General features: G+C 39.1%; 1 protein-coding gene and 1 long non-coding RNA gene across 12 annotated transcripts in view; both read right to left on the reverse strand.

The window, feature by feature from the left end:
* Window positions 1–15,620, reverse strand: part of FMNL2 (formin like 2) — a 320,067-nt gene that overhangs the window by 293,196 nt on the left and 11,251 nt on the right. The gene's annotated exons all lie outside the window — the stretch shown is intronic.
* LOC141584607 (uncharacterized) overlaps window positions 1–15,620 on the reverse strand; it is a 46,701-nt gene that overhangs the window by 20,418 nt on the left and 10,663 nt on the right. Inside the window, exon 2 of the long non-coding RNA XR_012517757.1 lies at window positions 1–15,620. This exon is cut by the window's left edge and continues 20,418 nt beyond it. This is a non-coding gene — a long non-coding RNA (uncharacterized LOC141584607).

Genomic DNA, 15,620 nt, shown 5'->3' on the forward strand with positions numbered 1-15,620 from the left:
GGCTTCTTTGACATGGCATAATGTTTTCTAGAGTCACCATGTTGTCGCATTCATCAGCACTTTATTCCTTCCTATGACCAAATAATACCCCATGGTATGAAAATACCACATTTGGCTTATCCATTCATCAGTTGTGGGGACTCCTGATTTTGAAGCAAACAGTTAAAGTTAGTAAGTTACAAAGTGAGATTCTGTCAATAAAAGGGTTGCCTTAAGTCAAGACAGACTTGGCTTTAGACAGCATTAATCAATAATCAATGATTATGATGATTATGACCATGACTCTAAAACACCACAGGGCACTCAGGGCCTTCTGCACCACCAAAAAAAGAAAAAAAAAGCAAGCAAGGGGTAGGGGCTGGGGGGATAAAACCTTCAAACACAGAGTTTATTAGAGAAAGGGATACTAGAGTCCTTTTCAGCACTAGTTTCCCTATCTGTAAAACATCCCAAATGTTTGCAGTCAGAATTAAACCCCCTACAGGGGTTAGCCCATTTTACCTCTGTTACTAGAAAGGAAAATGAAGCCCAGGACAGAAAGTGATTTAGAAGTTTCAGCAACAATGAAAGGCAAAGTTAAAACTCACATCTAATTTTCTTAATACCCACTTTTTTTATTTTCACCACTGTATCTGATGCCATCTTAAGAAACGATTTAGAATGTGTGCCAAGACTCAGTTACAAGTCTGTTCAGAACACAAGTGTGTGAGCATCCGAGAGTCAAGCAATAAGGAACTAGTTAAACTGTGAAATACTCATTAGTATATCACTTTGCAAACACTTGAAAGTCTAATTAAAGACAAGAAAGTATGTGCATGATCCGGATGCATGTAGCAAAACAAACCGTACTGGAAGAATGCATACCAAAATGTTAGCAGTGCTTATAGCTGGGCAGTGTAATTAGAAATGTTCTTATCTTTCATTCCTAATTGTTTTCTCATATTCTACTGAAAATATATTTTTGTGTACTAATGGAAAAAACTATTTATAGGTATGTTTGGCATTAGCAGTGAGTGTAATGTTATTTTCTATTTGATAGAAACAAGAAATTACATTCTCTTCTTGTTACTTCTTTATAGTAACAAGAAGAGAATGTAATTCCTCATATTCCTCATCCCATATTATCACATATAAAACATTTCCCTCAAAAGCCCTTTGGAGGATTTATCCGATATCAATGCTCTAAGATGGTAACAGTGACAGTTAATCTAGTTTGCGGACTGTGGGGTTAAAACGCAGGGATCTTAAGGAAATGGCTGGCAAAGCTGGGATTAAAACCCCTGGGTTTAAGTCTTTCCAGCTTTCATAGTTTAACTATAAATTAGAAAGCTAAAACCAAGAAAACGGATTATTTTATGAGAATAATGCTACCATGTAAAATGTAGGCACCTAGAAACAAAATATCAAACCACCTTTTATTATGATACTATTTTGCCACTGAAGTCAAGAGGCCAGGATGTAGGTAGAAACAGACAAAAAAACAAGGACATTTATCTATAAAGTTATCAGCAAGGTAAAAGAGTATATGAAAATAATGCAAAAAGCCCCAGAAATCAGCTACAATTTAGAACAGACACCCCAAAAGGCCGCCCTGTGCTTTTAGTTTTCATGTATTTTTTACTGTAAATTTTCAAGTGAGTAAAAATTAAGTTGATGATATCAAATTAAATTTCAAACAAAAGTTTGTCAAAATCTGTTACTCTAATTATCTAGATTCTCATAATATATGCAAAACTCAAGAGCTATACATCAGAAGCTATCAAAGAATAAAAGTTATCAGGAGTTATCAAAGAATAAAAAATTCCTTTACAAATGTAGTATTTTTCATATAAATGCTTTTATCTGGGGGGGAAAAAAAGAGACCATACACCCAAATATATTAACATGCCTGCTAAAATTTAGCCCTTTTCTCAGTATCCTCTGAAGTCAATTATTCTCCAGTTTATCATGCAGTCAAAATTTGAAAAAGCAAATGTTTCCAATCTTAGCAATTACTACAAGGAAAAGATACTGGCAACTCAACAAGACTTAAGGAAGTCTTATAAACAAATCTAAAGAGTAAACACTTTCTTTACTGTGAGTTTTATGAGCAAAGAGTTTAAATTACATCTGACCAGGTTGCTTCAATACTGTATTAGAAGGAAATTCTGGAATTTATTTATCATACAGTACATCTTTTCCATCTAAAATAAGTCAGACCAGTATGTTTTAAAAGAACAGAATGGCATAGAAAATGCAATAACATTCGCATATAAAGACAAGAATTGTTTTATGAAGCTTGTTTTTTCTTTGAATTTATAGAACTTTTATATACTGGGCCATAAATGTAAAATGTATTTTGGCACCAGATGCAGTCAAGTATTCAAAAAACAATCTTAATTCCTTCACAGGAGGCCATGAGTATATACTTTCAGAAGACAGTATACAAATCATCTGTAATAGGAGAAAAAAAGTATAGCTGGGGGTGACGGCAATCTGTAGTCTCAGCCACTCAGGAGACTGAGGGAGAAGGATCACTTGAGCCAAGAGGTAGAGGCTGCAGTAAGCTATAATTGCACCACTGCACTCCAGCCTGGGCAACAGAGAGAGATTCTGTCAAAAAAGAGGAGAGGGGAGAGGAGGGGAAAAGGTGGGGGAGGGGAAGGGGAAAGAGAGGGGAGGGAAAGAGAAAGAGAAAGGAAAGGAAAGGAGAGGGAAAAAAGGTCAAAGAGAAAAACCAAAAGAGGAAAGAAAGAGAGAAGAAGCAATTGATTCTAAGAAATAGAGAAGCAACTCTTCTCATTCATCTTACTATGAACATCTCATAAATCTCATTCACTTTACTAGTCAACAAGTAAGATAGGTCTGAAGACCAACGATACAGTTTGTGGCTTCGCAAAACCCCTTTATTATGCTTTAGTTGCAATTTCTCATTTCTGACAGTATAATGAAAAATTAACACAATAGTGACATTCCATTTCGATAAGCCGTCCCTTGTAATTTACAGCCTACAAGCTTGTTATTGAAGGATGTCACTTTCCCAAGATGTATCTACTCCAGGGCCCCCATTCTCACTCTATCTTCAACAAAAAAAGAGTACAGAGTAGTTGAATGTGTGCCTAGTTCTAATGACGTCAGAGTGCCCAGGCTAAATCCCTCAACTACTTACTAAGTAAATACTACGATATTGTAGGATTGTCCTGAGAAATACACATAAAACATCACACAGTAAAAGCCCTCAAAAAGTAGTGAAGATTAAAACAACTCTTGTCAAGTAAAGAAACCCTCATTTGAACAAATAAACCAGGACAGATGGAATACACAAATTTTCACTTTCTCCCAAAAGTGCTAAATGGCTTTGTAAAGGGTGGTGGAAAAACAAAGATATTAAGAATCTCTCCCACCAAAAGATCAAAGATGGACAGAATAATCAGTATTTAAGCCGAGATGATCCTCTGTATGTTCTGTTTCACCACTGTCTAGCTTAAAAAAATCAACTCCACACTTCCTAATGCCTGATCTCCCTACTTCCTTGAATTGTTTTTACCTGTTATGTAAAAAAAGACTACCTCTTGGTCCCAGCGAAAACCATGAAACTAAATGGTGAATACATAGCACAACAATTAAGACTGGGCACTTACGAGCCAGGGGGCTCTAGTTCAAATCCTGACTCTGTCATTTACTGTGTGATTTTAGACAAGTTGCTCAAACTCTGCATCTAAATTTCCTTTTCAGTTATGTGGAATTAATGACAGTATCTATCTCCTTATTAAGATTAAATGTATTAAGAGCACCACAAAAAGACTCAATAAATATTAGCTGCTATTATATTAAGCTTTCCACAAACAATCCCAATCTATATTCATCTCGAAAGTAAAGTTTAAAATGGATGGCAACTATTAATAATTTTATGTTTTTAAAACTTATCACTGGATATATATTGTAAGCTCCTAGATGGCAGCTGACTGTTAGTACTCATAATATCTAGTGCCATGTAGGTGCTAAAAAAAATTTGCTAATTTAATAATATGTAGGTACAATCTGTGTACCCTGTGGGGATGAACTCCACTAACATCAACTACATCAAGGGAATATAGCCACTTCAGAAAGCATTTCAACAGTAATCATTTAAGTTGAATATGTCCAAGACCCAACAATTGCACTTCTAAATGTTAATATATAACCTTGAGAAATTTATTACTGTGCATTCGGTGACATAGACAAGGATTTTGATTGTAAAATTACTTGTAATAACCTTATATGCCCATCAATAGGGCAAGAGATAGTTGATTCTCATTAATTGCAATAGTTATTTTACGAGTCAGGGTTTCCTAAAGGGACAGAACTAATAGGAGATATATATATATATATATATATATATATATATATATATATATAGAGAGAGAGAGAGAGAGAGAGAGAGAGAGAGAGAGAGAAGTTTATTAGCAGTTTTTTTTTGTCGTTTTCCTTCTTTTCTTTTTTTTCCTGAGACAGAGTCTCCCTCTGTTGCCCAGGCTGGAGTGCAGTGGCACAACCTCAGCTCACTGCAACCTCCACCTCCCTGGTTCAAGCAGTTCTCTTGCCTCAATCTCCCAAGTAGCTGGGACTACAGGTGTGCACCGCCATGCCTAGCTAATTTTTGTATTTTTAGTAGAGACGGGGTTTCACCATGTTGGCCAGGGCAATCTCACACTCCTGACAGGTGATCCACCCACCTGAGGCTTACAGATGTTAGTCACCATGCCTGGCCTTATTAGCAGAATTGACTCACAGGATCACAAGTTGAAGTCCAGCAATAAGCCGTCTGCAAGCTGAGGAGCAAGGGAACCAGCCCAAGTCCCAAAACCTCTAAAGCAGGGCAGCCGATAGTGCAGCCCTTAGTCTGTGGCCAAAGGCCCGAGATCTCCTGACAAACCACTGGTGTAAGTCCAAGAGTCCAAAAGCTGAAGAACTTGGTGTCTGATGTTTAAGGGCAGGAAGCACTGGGTGTGAGAGAAAGATGAAAGCCAGCAGACTCTGCCAGTCTGCCCTTGCATCTTCTTCTGCCTGCTTTATTCTAGCCACACTGGCAGCTGATTAGATGGTGCCCACCCAGATTGAGGGTGGATCTGCCTCTCCCAGTCCACTGACTTGAATGTTAATCTCCTTTGAGAACACTCTCACAGACTCACCTAGGAACAATTCTTTGCATCCTTAAATCCAATCAAGTAGATACTCAATATTAACCATCACAGTTATGTTACATAAAGTCACCATGGATACTGAATTATTAACCACTGAACCATTAGTTCTAGTGGAAATACAGAGTTAGGCTCCCCAGAGCCCAGAGCCTCTGGGTGCAATATTTTTGTCAACTGATCAATATATAAAACTGTGTTATGTGTGTTTCTTATTTGGTATATAGTTATATATATTAAACTTATTTTATACACAGTAATGTATATTAAACTTATTTTATATATATTGTTATATATTAAACTCATTTGATATATATTGTTGATTCATTAACATTAAACTCAGAGCCAACAGGTCTCTAACTCATGCATGAAGAAAGCTTATCAACATACATATCTTCTCCATAAGGCACATCTCAGCCTTCCTGCACTTAGTAACACTAGACAGCACCTCAACATTATGGTCGGAGTCTATTTTAAATAGCAAAATCACCAAAAAAAAAAAAGCAAAAAAGTGCAAAAAGTATGGCACTAAATAAAAAGCAAAAAGGACACACATGTACAATATGCATGCTGAAAGAAGAAAGCAGAGTCGCCTTGTTCAACCTCAGCTGAGAACCCGCACATCAGGTGACAAATGTTTCACCACTTTGTGGTGAAAAAGCACTGTACTAATTTGGGGGTTTTAAATAAATTTTTATCAAACAGGCAAATTTGCAAATCCAGAATTCACAAACAAAGAGGATCAACTATAATTTATGGCACATTTAATCAATGAACATGATTCAGAAATTAAATGACCTAAAGCCACATGCATCAACACAAATACTTCTCAAATCAAATGTATAAAGATTCAAAAGTACATATGAATTATAGTACCATTTCTATAAATTCAGAAGCAAACTGTAAGTTATTTTTGACATGAGTGCATAGGAATGAGATGTGCCAATTCCAGGTAATTTTCCTCTGAAGAGGGAAAAAGAAAATCAAGAGAGAACAAGTTGGACTGTATCTATAACATTTTATTTCTTTGAATATATTTTTTATTTTTTTATTGGTTATTTTATTTTTTTGAGACGGAGTTTCGCTCTTGTTGCCCAGGCTGGAGTGCAATGACGCAATCTCGGCTCACTGTAATCTCCACCTCCCGGATTCAGGCTATTCTCCTGCCTCAGACTCCCAAGCAGCTGGGATTACAGGCATATGCTACTATGACCAGCTAATGTTTTTTTATTTTAGTTTTTTAAGTAGAGATGGGGTTTCTCCACGTTGGTCAGGCTAGTCTTGAACTCCCAACCTCAAGTTATCCGTCCACCTCGGCCTCCCAAAGTGCTGCGATTACAGGTGTGAGCCTCCATACCAGGCCTGGGTATGTATTTTAACCTAGTATTCTGTAATGCTGGGACTACTTGGGTAAGAATATGTCTATTAGAACTACTACTCAGTAGTGAAGCACACATGCTACAGAGCAATATGTATTTACAGCATTAAGTCATACAAAAGGAAACTACTCCCTGAAATTACAGCACATCATAGAGCAGTGGTACAGATCATTTAACAGCATAATGGACTATGACCATGACAAGAGTCTGTCTGCACAGGAGGAAAGAGGTCCTGTATGAAAAAGAGACGAAAAGGAGAGGACAAAGGGTCAAATTTTCATTTCTAGATGCACCCTGCGTATCTGCTGCTCCTCTGAAGTTCACAGGAGTTTCTTCCCAGGACTACGGGCAGCACTGAGAACCACCCAAAAGCAAGCTGAGTCACCGCAACATGAGAAAAACCTAAAGCCCTAAAAAAATTACTCTTAAAGTAGGGGACAAGGTTTGGGAAGGAAAGCTCCTGAATGGAAACTAATATAAGAAGAATAGTTCCTATTGCCAAAGACGGGGATGCCTCAAGGTCTTATTTTCACTGGAATAAAGCAGTGGTTTTCTTGAGGCAATGAAAAAGACATCATCTAACTTCCAATTTTGTTTCTGCTCAAGAAAAAAAATGTTTGTGATGCTGTTAGGTTTCATTTATAATTCTCCTCTTTGTTCACTTCTGGCAGTTACCATCATGAGTATTAGGGTAAAGTCTAGCACCCCGCCAAAAATCCCAGCACTGTGATTGATGTGAGATTCAAAAAAAGCTGTCAAAAGGGATACTCCAAAAGAAATGAGTCACATGGCTGGGCCAGGCATGCTATTATTTTTGTACCATATTATAATCCTTTTCATCTGGACCTTCTTAGAGTTGGCTTATTACTTCCTTTCATGCTATTCTAAGCTGACTAAAGGCTACAATAACTGGCATAAGAAGCCTGACAGAATGGGTTCATACCTTCATTACTAAAATACAAAAATTAAGTCGAATTTGATATGGAAATAGGACACCAAGAAAAACATACACACAGCTTCAGCCCACGCAATTTAAGAACGCTTAAAGGTCTGAGAATACGGAGAATTTTATCTCAGACTAGTCTGACAGTGCTATCAAATATTCTTTTATCTCACCAACTTAAAAAAGTAGATTGCCACTATAAAATTTAGGGCAAACGTGACATTTATCAGCTGAGAGAAAAATGAGCAATTTTATTCACCAGATAGTAAGAAAGAAGTATGCATCTTTAGAATATTCTAGGCTCTCATTTCTGGATGGTGGTGATGTTTTTATTTGATTTGAGACTGGCCTTTGTTTCATAAGCTTAGCTCTGTCTGATTCAGCAAGATCACGTAAGACACAACCCAAACAGATTAATATAGAACCTTCTGGAAAAAATAAACCAGGGGTTTACTGGGGAATGCAATCTGCAATGTCTTCTTTCTGTGCTTCCTAGATCAAGTCAGATGGCACTGTATTCCTGATTTGAAACAATACAGCTTGTATTGGACAATGCTCTTATCTCAATCAAACAGAAAACCATCTATATACAAGTTACACATTTTTTTTTTTTTTGCCACTACTGGAATTTAGAATAAAGTCCAAATGACTCCATATATCCCAGGATGGAACTAGAGCCAAACAAAACTGCAACAGCAGTTTCTTCAAGGCTCAGATGGTCACAACCTTAAATGTGTTTTCTCACGTGAACAAGCTGCTCAGTGGTCACAGCATCGTATGTAGCATGGCACTTGTCTGTTCCAATTACGAAAACGCTAGCACTTCCATTAGGCTCTGAAATGGAATAGCCCAATGCCCTGAAACACCTGAGTCTCTTTTTCTAGGTACAACAAAATATGCAAGAGTCAAGATAAAATATCCAAGTGGGGCTGCATGCATGAACCAGAACTTTGAAAGCACTGATGTATCACAGAAGGTCAATAGGTACAATCTTAAGGCAAGAGTAGCAATACAAGCCACCATCAGTTCAATTCTGGCCATTCTGGAAGTGCTGCTTCACCTGTTCTTCACATTTGAGGTTGATGATGATTTAACTAAAGTTTCCTGTGAAATACACTAGAGTCCAGTTAAAGTCCATAGCTTGGACCCTAAAGCCAGTGCTTTAATAAAGTCAAATTTTAAAAGAGTACAAAATAATCAGAACTGCCACTTCTTGTGAAGTGCTTACCTGAGTGCCACAATTTGACTGTATCAAGCGGTATCATTTAATATCCACAACAAGCCAAAAAGGGAGCTCTTGAGCTCATGACGAATGTGGCTACCCAGGCTTAGAAAGGTCAATCAACTAGTAAGCAGCAAAATCCAGATTCAAACTCAGGTCTAGTCCAAAGCCCAAGATCATAAACAAGCTTTGTTCAACAGACTTTGTAGAAAAGACTGTGGGCTTTCCAGCAAAGTGAGTATAGGGACATTCACAGTTTCTGATGCTTGCAACCTAGAGAAGTAAGGCTGATAGTCTACTGCCTTTGGGGTGGATTCTCCTACCACCTAAAAGGCTGATCCTGGTATTAGTACTTTTTACCAGATTCTTCCAAGTTGTTTGCACAGATATGCCTAGACATACATACTCAAATCTCTAGGCATTCATGAACAGGGCAGAACTCATGCAATTATATATTACAACCTTCAGCCAAAGTAAGCTGCTAGATTTATCAGCTTAATCTAAAACATTAGAAACTTTAACCTTAGTATGTCCTTCTATATAGCACATTATAAACATAACACACATACATATGATAAATGCCTTTAAGTATCCTATAATCTTCATTCTCGTCTCCAGTATCTCATCCACCAGGCAGTTAACTACTCAAAGGGTAAAGAGAAAATAAAATTCACCTGTGTGTCCCAGCGTCTTAAAAGGCCTTGCTGGGTAGACTCAAGCAAAACATTGGTTAAACAGAAATAAGATCACATGGGATTTGTTTTTTAAAAATAAGCCATCTCCAACACAAGGCCTACTAACACAATATAATAATGGTCGTTCTTCTCACAAGGAAGTCCAAGTCTATGGGTTATCACTGAGGGCTGAGCAAAAGGCCTTCAAGCTGTAACAACACAACCATTTTACTAGGGACATTTAAAAAAACAAAGGTTCAGAGACAGTTGTCTGAAAGAGAGCCTTCAGAAAGCCTTCAGAGGACAACTGTTAATAGGGGGAAAAAAAAAAAAACGATTTGATCACAAGCTTATTTGGCCTTTACTATTTCAATAGTGAACAGTGGCTTTATTCATCCAGTTCTCATTTTATCTTTAATTTTTCTGAAGGATATGTAGTTACTGTTGGTTCTGGGTATATAACAAAATGAACACAGACTGAAAAGATGATGAGCTTGTCATCACAGGGCTTTCAATTTACTTTGAAACATTTCTATTTATGATACATATCGCTTATATTTACATAATATTTTTGCATTGGGAGCCAAAACAGAATGTTAGGAGCGCAGCTTTTGAATCAACAAATTTGATTTTGAGCTCTATTACCTACTAGAAATATGTGTTCGCAGATAAGTTTTTTAACTTTCCTAATCCTGAGTTTCTCATATATGAGACAGGGATATACCTACCTTTCAGGTTTCTTGAGCTACCATTCATGTTTACTTAAATGATTAAAGAAATATACAAGTGACCTATATTGTATTATTACTGAAAATGCATGAAATCCACATTTAAACCCACATTAGAGCGGCCTTAAAATCCTCAAAAGAAACAAAGCCTCTAAAGACTTATTTAAAGACTTATTCTGATACTGAATTGTGTAAACCTACTGGCAAGAAGGAAGATATCAAAATTCCCACCCATCCTTTAGTCATTGCTAGAGGTCTGAGAGTTCTATGTCAGGATTGCCCGTTTTTCTTTTGTGGCTTCTTCTTTAATCACGCTCATAGGTTCTCAAATTTTAACATTAATAAGAATTGCTTTCAGGAGCTCATCACTGGTCATTAGAGAAATGCAAATCAAAGCTACAATGAGATACCACCTCATGCCAGTTAGAATGGCAATTATAAAGTCAGGAAACAACAGATGCTGGCAAGGCTGTGGAGAAACAGAAACGCTTTTACACTGTTGGTGGGAGTGTAAATTAGTTCAATCATTGTGGAAGACAGCGTGGTGATTCCTCAAGGATCTAGAACCAGAAATACCATTTGACCCAGCAATTCCCATTACTGGGCATATATCCAAAAGATTATATATCATTCTACTACAAAAACACAAGCACATGTATGTTTCTTGCAGCACTATTTATAATAGCAAAGACTTGGAACCTACCCAAATGCCCATCAATGATAGACTGGATAAAGAAAATGGGGCCCATATGTACCATGGAAAAATATGCAGCTGTAAAAAGGAGTTCATGTCCTTTGCAGGGACATGGAAACCGTTATCCTCAGCAAACTAACACAGGAACTGAAAACCAAACACTGCATCTTGTCACTCATAAGTGGGGGTTGAACAATAACACATGGACACAGGGAGGGGAACATCACACACCAGGGCCTGTAACAGGTTGGGAGGAAAGAGAAGGAACAGCATTAGGACAAATACCTAATGCATGTGGGACTTAAAACCTAGATGATGGGTTGATGGGTACAGCAGATGATGGGTTGATGGGTACAGCAAACCACCATGGCACATATATACCTATGTAACAAACCTGCACGTTCTGCACATGTATTCCAGAACTTAAAATTTTTTTTTAATTGCCTTTTTGGGTCGTTTCACTACAGAATTGAGTATGTTGTACTTTCACGGGAAACTTCAGGTAATTTAGGGTTAATTTTAACTATACACAACTTTCACCTTATTTTTAACTTTAGAATTGTACCTCTTTGTAAAATTATTTTCTTTTGAGATAGAGTCTCACTCTGTTGCCCAGGCTGCAATAGAGTGGCGTGATCTCACTCACTGCCGCCTCCGCCTCCCAGGTTCAAGTGATTCTACTGCCTCAGCCTCCCAAGCAGCTGGGACTAGAAATGTGCACCACCATACCCAGCTGATTTTTGTATTTATAATAGAGACAGCGTTTCACCGTGTTGGCCAGGCTGGTCTCAAATTCCTCACCTCAAGTGATCCACCCATCTGGACCTCTCAAAGTGATGAGATTACAGGCATGAGCCACCGCACCCAGCCTTCTTTGTAAAACTCTTTTATGCCCCTTAAAATACAATTTTGTAAACGAAATATAAAAAAGAAAAACAGGGAAAGAATCTTGAGCTACAAGCTAGTAGCAAGTTACAGCAATAAAGTAATTCTCTTCTATAATACCTTGCCTGCCCCAGGACAACCTATGTAGCTTCAAGCAGACAAAGTAAGCCATTCTAAGTACTGGCCTTCAGAGTGCCTGCATGTCCATTCTCAAACAGTGTGTCCCATGGGTCTAGAACAATGGCAATTCTGAAATACTCATTTCTTTGAAAATCATCTGAATTTAACAAGAGGCAGAAGAACTCTGTCTACACAAAGCTACTTAAAAGAAATGGCTCTGTTACTGACAACAGAGTGAAAGGAGACAGACTCCCAAGCCTCCACCTTGAGGCAGCCCCATGCGCACGGTCTGAAGCTCTCTGGGCTGAGTACATCCCATATGCTGTGGAATGACCTTTCGCTTGCTTCAAGGTCCCTGGAAACTGCTTCTGAGCCAGCAAAGGGAGAAACCAATTGCACTCTGGCTACTCCTCCCTCCCCAGGGCTCTTACCTGCTTACACTGGCTGCCTGCTCCTCCTCACTCAGACCTTATCCAGATGACACCACTTCACATATCCCATTTTATTCTCCTTGTGGCACGTTCCACCATCTAAACACTCCACTTCTGTATCCGTGCACCCCCTTCATGTCTGGCTTCCCCCTCTGCACCCTCTCATTAAACTGTAAATTCCTTGAGGGCAGATGTTCAATCGGTCCTACTCAGTACAGCATCCTCCAGTGCCTACAACACTGACTGGCACATAGTAAGTGCTTAATAAATATTTTTTGAACTGTCTGAACAAAGTGTATCAGCACCAAAGAAGCAAAACCAAACAACGTAGAATAAAAAGTGCAGCCCAGCAGTGGTTGGGACTGAGCTAGAATCTCAGATGCCTACACCCTACTACCTATTCCAAGGAAACATTTTCTGAGTACTCAAAATTCAGAAATGGCACCTTCCCTCCAAACCCTTCGAGCTTAGCATATCTACATCTATACTGATTGAGAAGATCTCTGGGTTGCTTATTGTTGTTTTCTCAGCTACATCCCGAGTCCCTTGAGATTAAGGTCACATTTTGCAGCATATAACACAAGCTGGACTCATTCAAAGCAGTTATTGCATGAATTAAAGAGTTTAGCACAGAGGGTACATGAAGAATGAACAAGAAGCATACGTTTAATGACATCTTATAGCTAAGTCAGAAAACATAATAGTGTAGTGCAGTAGGAGGAAGCAGGGTCTCTCAGGCAGACCTGGATTCAAACCCTGCCCTCAGCATAGTGGCCACGCTAACACCCTCGGCCCATTGTGGCATTAGTAAAACGAAGGTAATACCTCCCTGGAAAAGTCGTCATGCGCATCAGCAATAATGCTTATAAAGCACCTAATGGAACTCAAGAGAGCTCATAAACATCATTAGTTTACAGTGGAATGCACCCTGGAGTTTTTAGTATGAAGACTTAGGACTGGACCCCAAACTTCACTACCTTCTTATATAACTTCAAGCCATTCAGTCTCATGCCCTATTTGTCTCATTTATTTAAAACCCTTAGAAGCACAGAAGACAACTGGAGAGCACTCTGCAAAGAGCAAAGCACAAAAATGCCTAAATAAGGAACGCTGCCCATTTAAACTTGCCTTGCTCCAATAAAAAAGAAAATATAAACTGCCCTCCTCCTCTTCTGGTAATTCACAAGGAGTCAAGGAAGCATGATGCCAACTTGTTATCTCTGAATGTTTCATATTCTTGGGTACCTACCACAGTCAAGTGATAAGGGGAATACCAAAATGAATGAGTCTATGACCGAGCATCATTCCAACACAAAGGCAAGTTAGGTGCAATTAACAGTCAGCCTAGTGTGGTCAGTTAAATAGGTTTCCAGAGCAGCTACTCAAATTCCCAGTCCTCTTTCAGTGGACACTGTTCTCTTATCAAGTCAACAATCATATGCTGGGACCCTTCCAGGGCTAAGCCCTGTGCTAGATAAGGAAAAGCTGTCAAACCTTGTAAGACACGATCCTTGCCTTTCAGGAGCCCACAGTGTGAATTGGCAGGTGAAACAGAGACATTAACAGATGGCTAAGAATGTGATGAGCAGCTACAAAGCTACACATGAAAGCATCTCCCTATTTTACAATCAGAACTTACACAAGGTGATTATTTAATCAAGTGCCTCATGAGTAAGAGACAATTCATACCACAAAAGGATCAAAGTAAAGAGAGTTGTTTTTCTCATCGCCCCCATGCTAACATGGGGCTGTCAGGACACTTGGAAAAAGTAGGATTTTAGAAAACTTTGAAGGCTGGCTACAGTTTCAGCAAGCAGAGAAGCAAAGGGAGCCCATCTTATGCAAGGGAATCACCAGAAAAAAAAGTACTAAGGAGAGAAAGTACAGGCCTATTCTGGGGAGAGGGATTTAAAAAAAGAAAGAAAGAAAAATGGCCAGGCATGGTGGCTCACACCTGTAACCCCAGTGCTTTGGGAGGCAGAGGCTGGTGGATCATGAGTTCAGGAGATCGAGACCATCCTGGCTAACACGGTGAAACCCAGTCTGCACTAAAAATATAAAAATTAGCCGGGCATGGTGGCACGAGCCTGTAGTCTCAGCTGCTTAGGAGGCTGAGGCAGGAGAATTGCTTGAACCCAGGAGGCGGAGGTTGCAGTGAGCCAAGACTGTGCCACTGCACTACAGCCTGGGCAACAGAGTGACACTCCATGTCCAAAAAAAAGAGAGAGAGAAAACCTCAAGTTAAGGACTTGCACAGAAACAGAAGAGGAGATGGGTCCTGCCACATTAAAGCTGGCTTCAGGGAGAATGCTGTGAGGGGTAGAGCAGTTACAGAGGAAGGAAGGAAGGGAGACCAACGAACATGGTCATGAGCCCCTCAAACTGTATCTTAGTAATGTCTGGAATAACACAATAGGGCTGTGATAGGAAATTGAACCAGAACACGAAATTCACAATCTTATACCTTTTGATATTTCAAGAATCATCAAGAAAGATGACAAAAGCTAAAGACCAGAACTTAAGCTTGAGAAGGAGTACATAAATTTTGTACCTACATGTCCGTAATTCCAAGTTTTAATACCCCAAATTGCAAATGCCCATTTTCACTGTGGCCATCCCTCCCCATTCATGCCTTTCTCCTGGAACACAAATCAAAGTGTCCTCTTCTCAGTATTATGAAAAACAGGACTACTATGCACGCAAACCAAGATACCATTAAGGTTATACATGATGATACCACTAAAAGCAACAGGAAAATGCTGCCATGTCAGAGTTTCCTAATGCCCAGGACTACTTGGACTAGGAACACTCTCAAAGTGGTAGAAACCTCGTGGTTAGAGTCATTTGGAGTCAGACCGCAAGGAACAATCCTGTGGCCTACTCTCTTCCACATGAAGTATGACCGCTAAGAAAGTTAAGTTCAGGTGAGCAATAACTGTGGCTGGAAGGCCAGGAGTCAAGTCTCACCACTTCTGAAGAAGAGAGAGGGAGAGATTCTGATTCCTGATCTGCAAGATGGTTGCAACTATGTTTGGTTTATGAAAAGATTTTTTAAAGGGAGGATCAGGCAATATCATTCTAAAAAATCACGAAGACGGAGTTTTTAAATTTTGCCGATATCATTAGAAAAATCAGAGGAAATGAATCCTGGAACTTTTCTGTTGTTAGAGATGTGGCATCTTACTTTGTTGCCCAGGCTGAAGTATGGGAGCATGATCACAGCTCATAGCAGCCTCCAACTGCGGGGCTCAAGCAATTCTCTCACCTCAGTTTCCTAAATAGCTAGGACTACAGGGAGTGTACCACTGAGCCAGCTAATTTTTTTTTTTTTTTAATTTTCATAGAGATAGTATCTTGCTGTTGCCCAGGCTGGTCTTGAACTCTAGGC

The sequence above is a fragment of the Saimiri boliviensis genome, chromosome 5 (genome assembly GCF_048565385.1).
Source record: "Saimiri boliviensis isolate mSaiBol1 chromosome 5, mSaiBol1.pri, whole genome shotgun sequence".
Classification (NCBI taxonomy): domain Eukaryota; kingdom Metazoa; phylum Chordata; class Mammalia; order Primates; family Cebidae; genus Saimiri; species Saimiri boliviensis.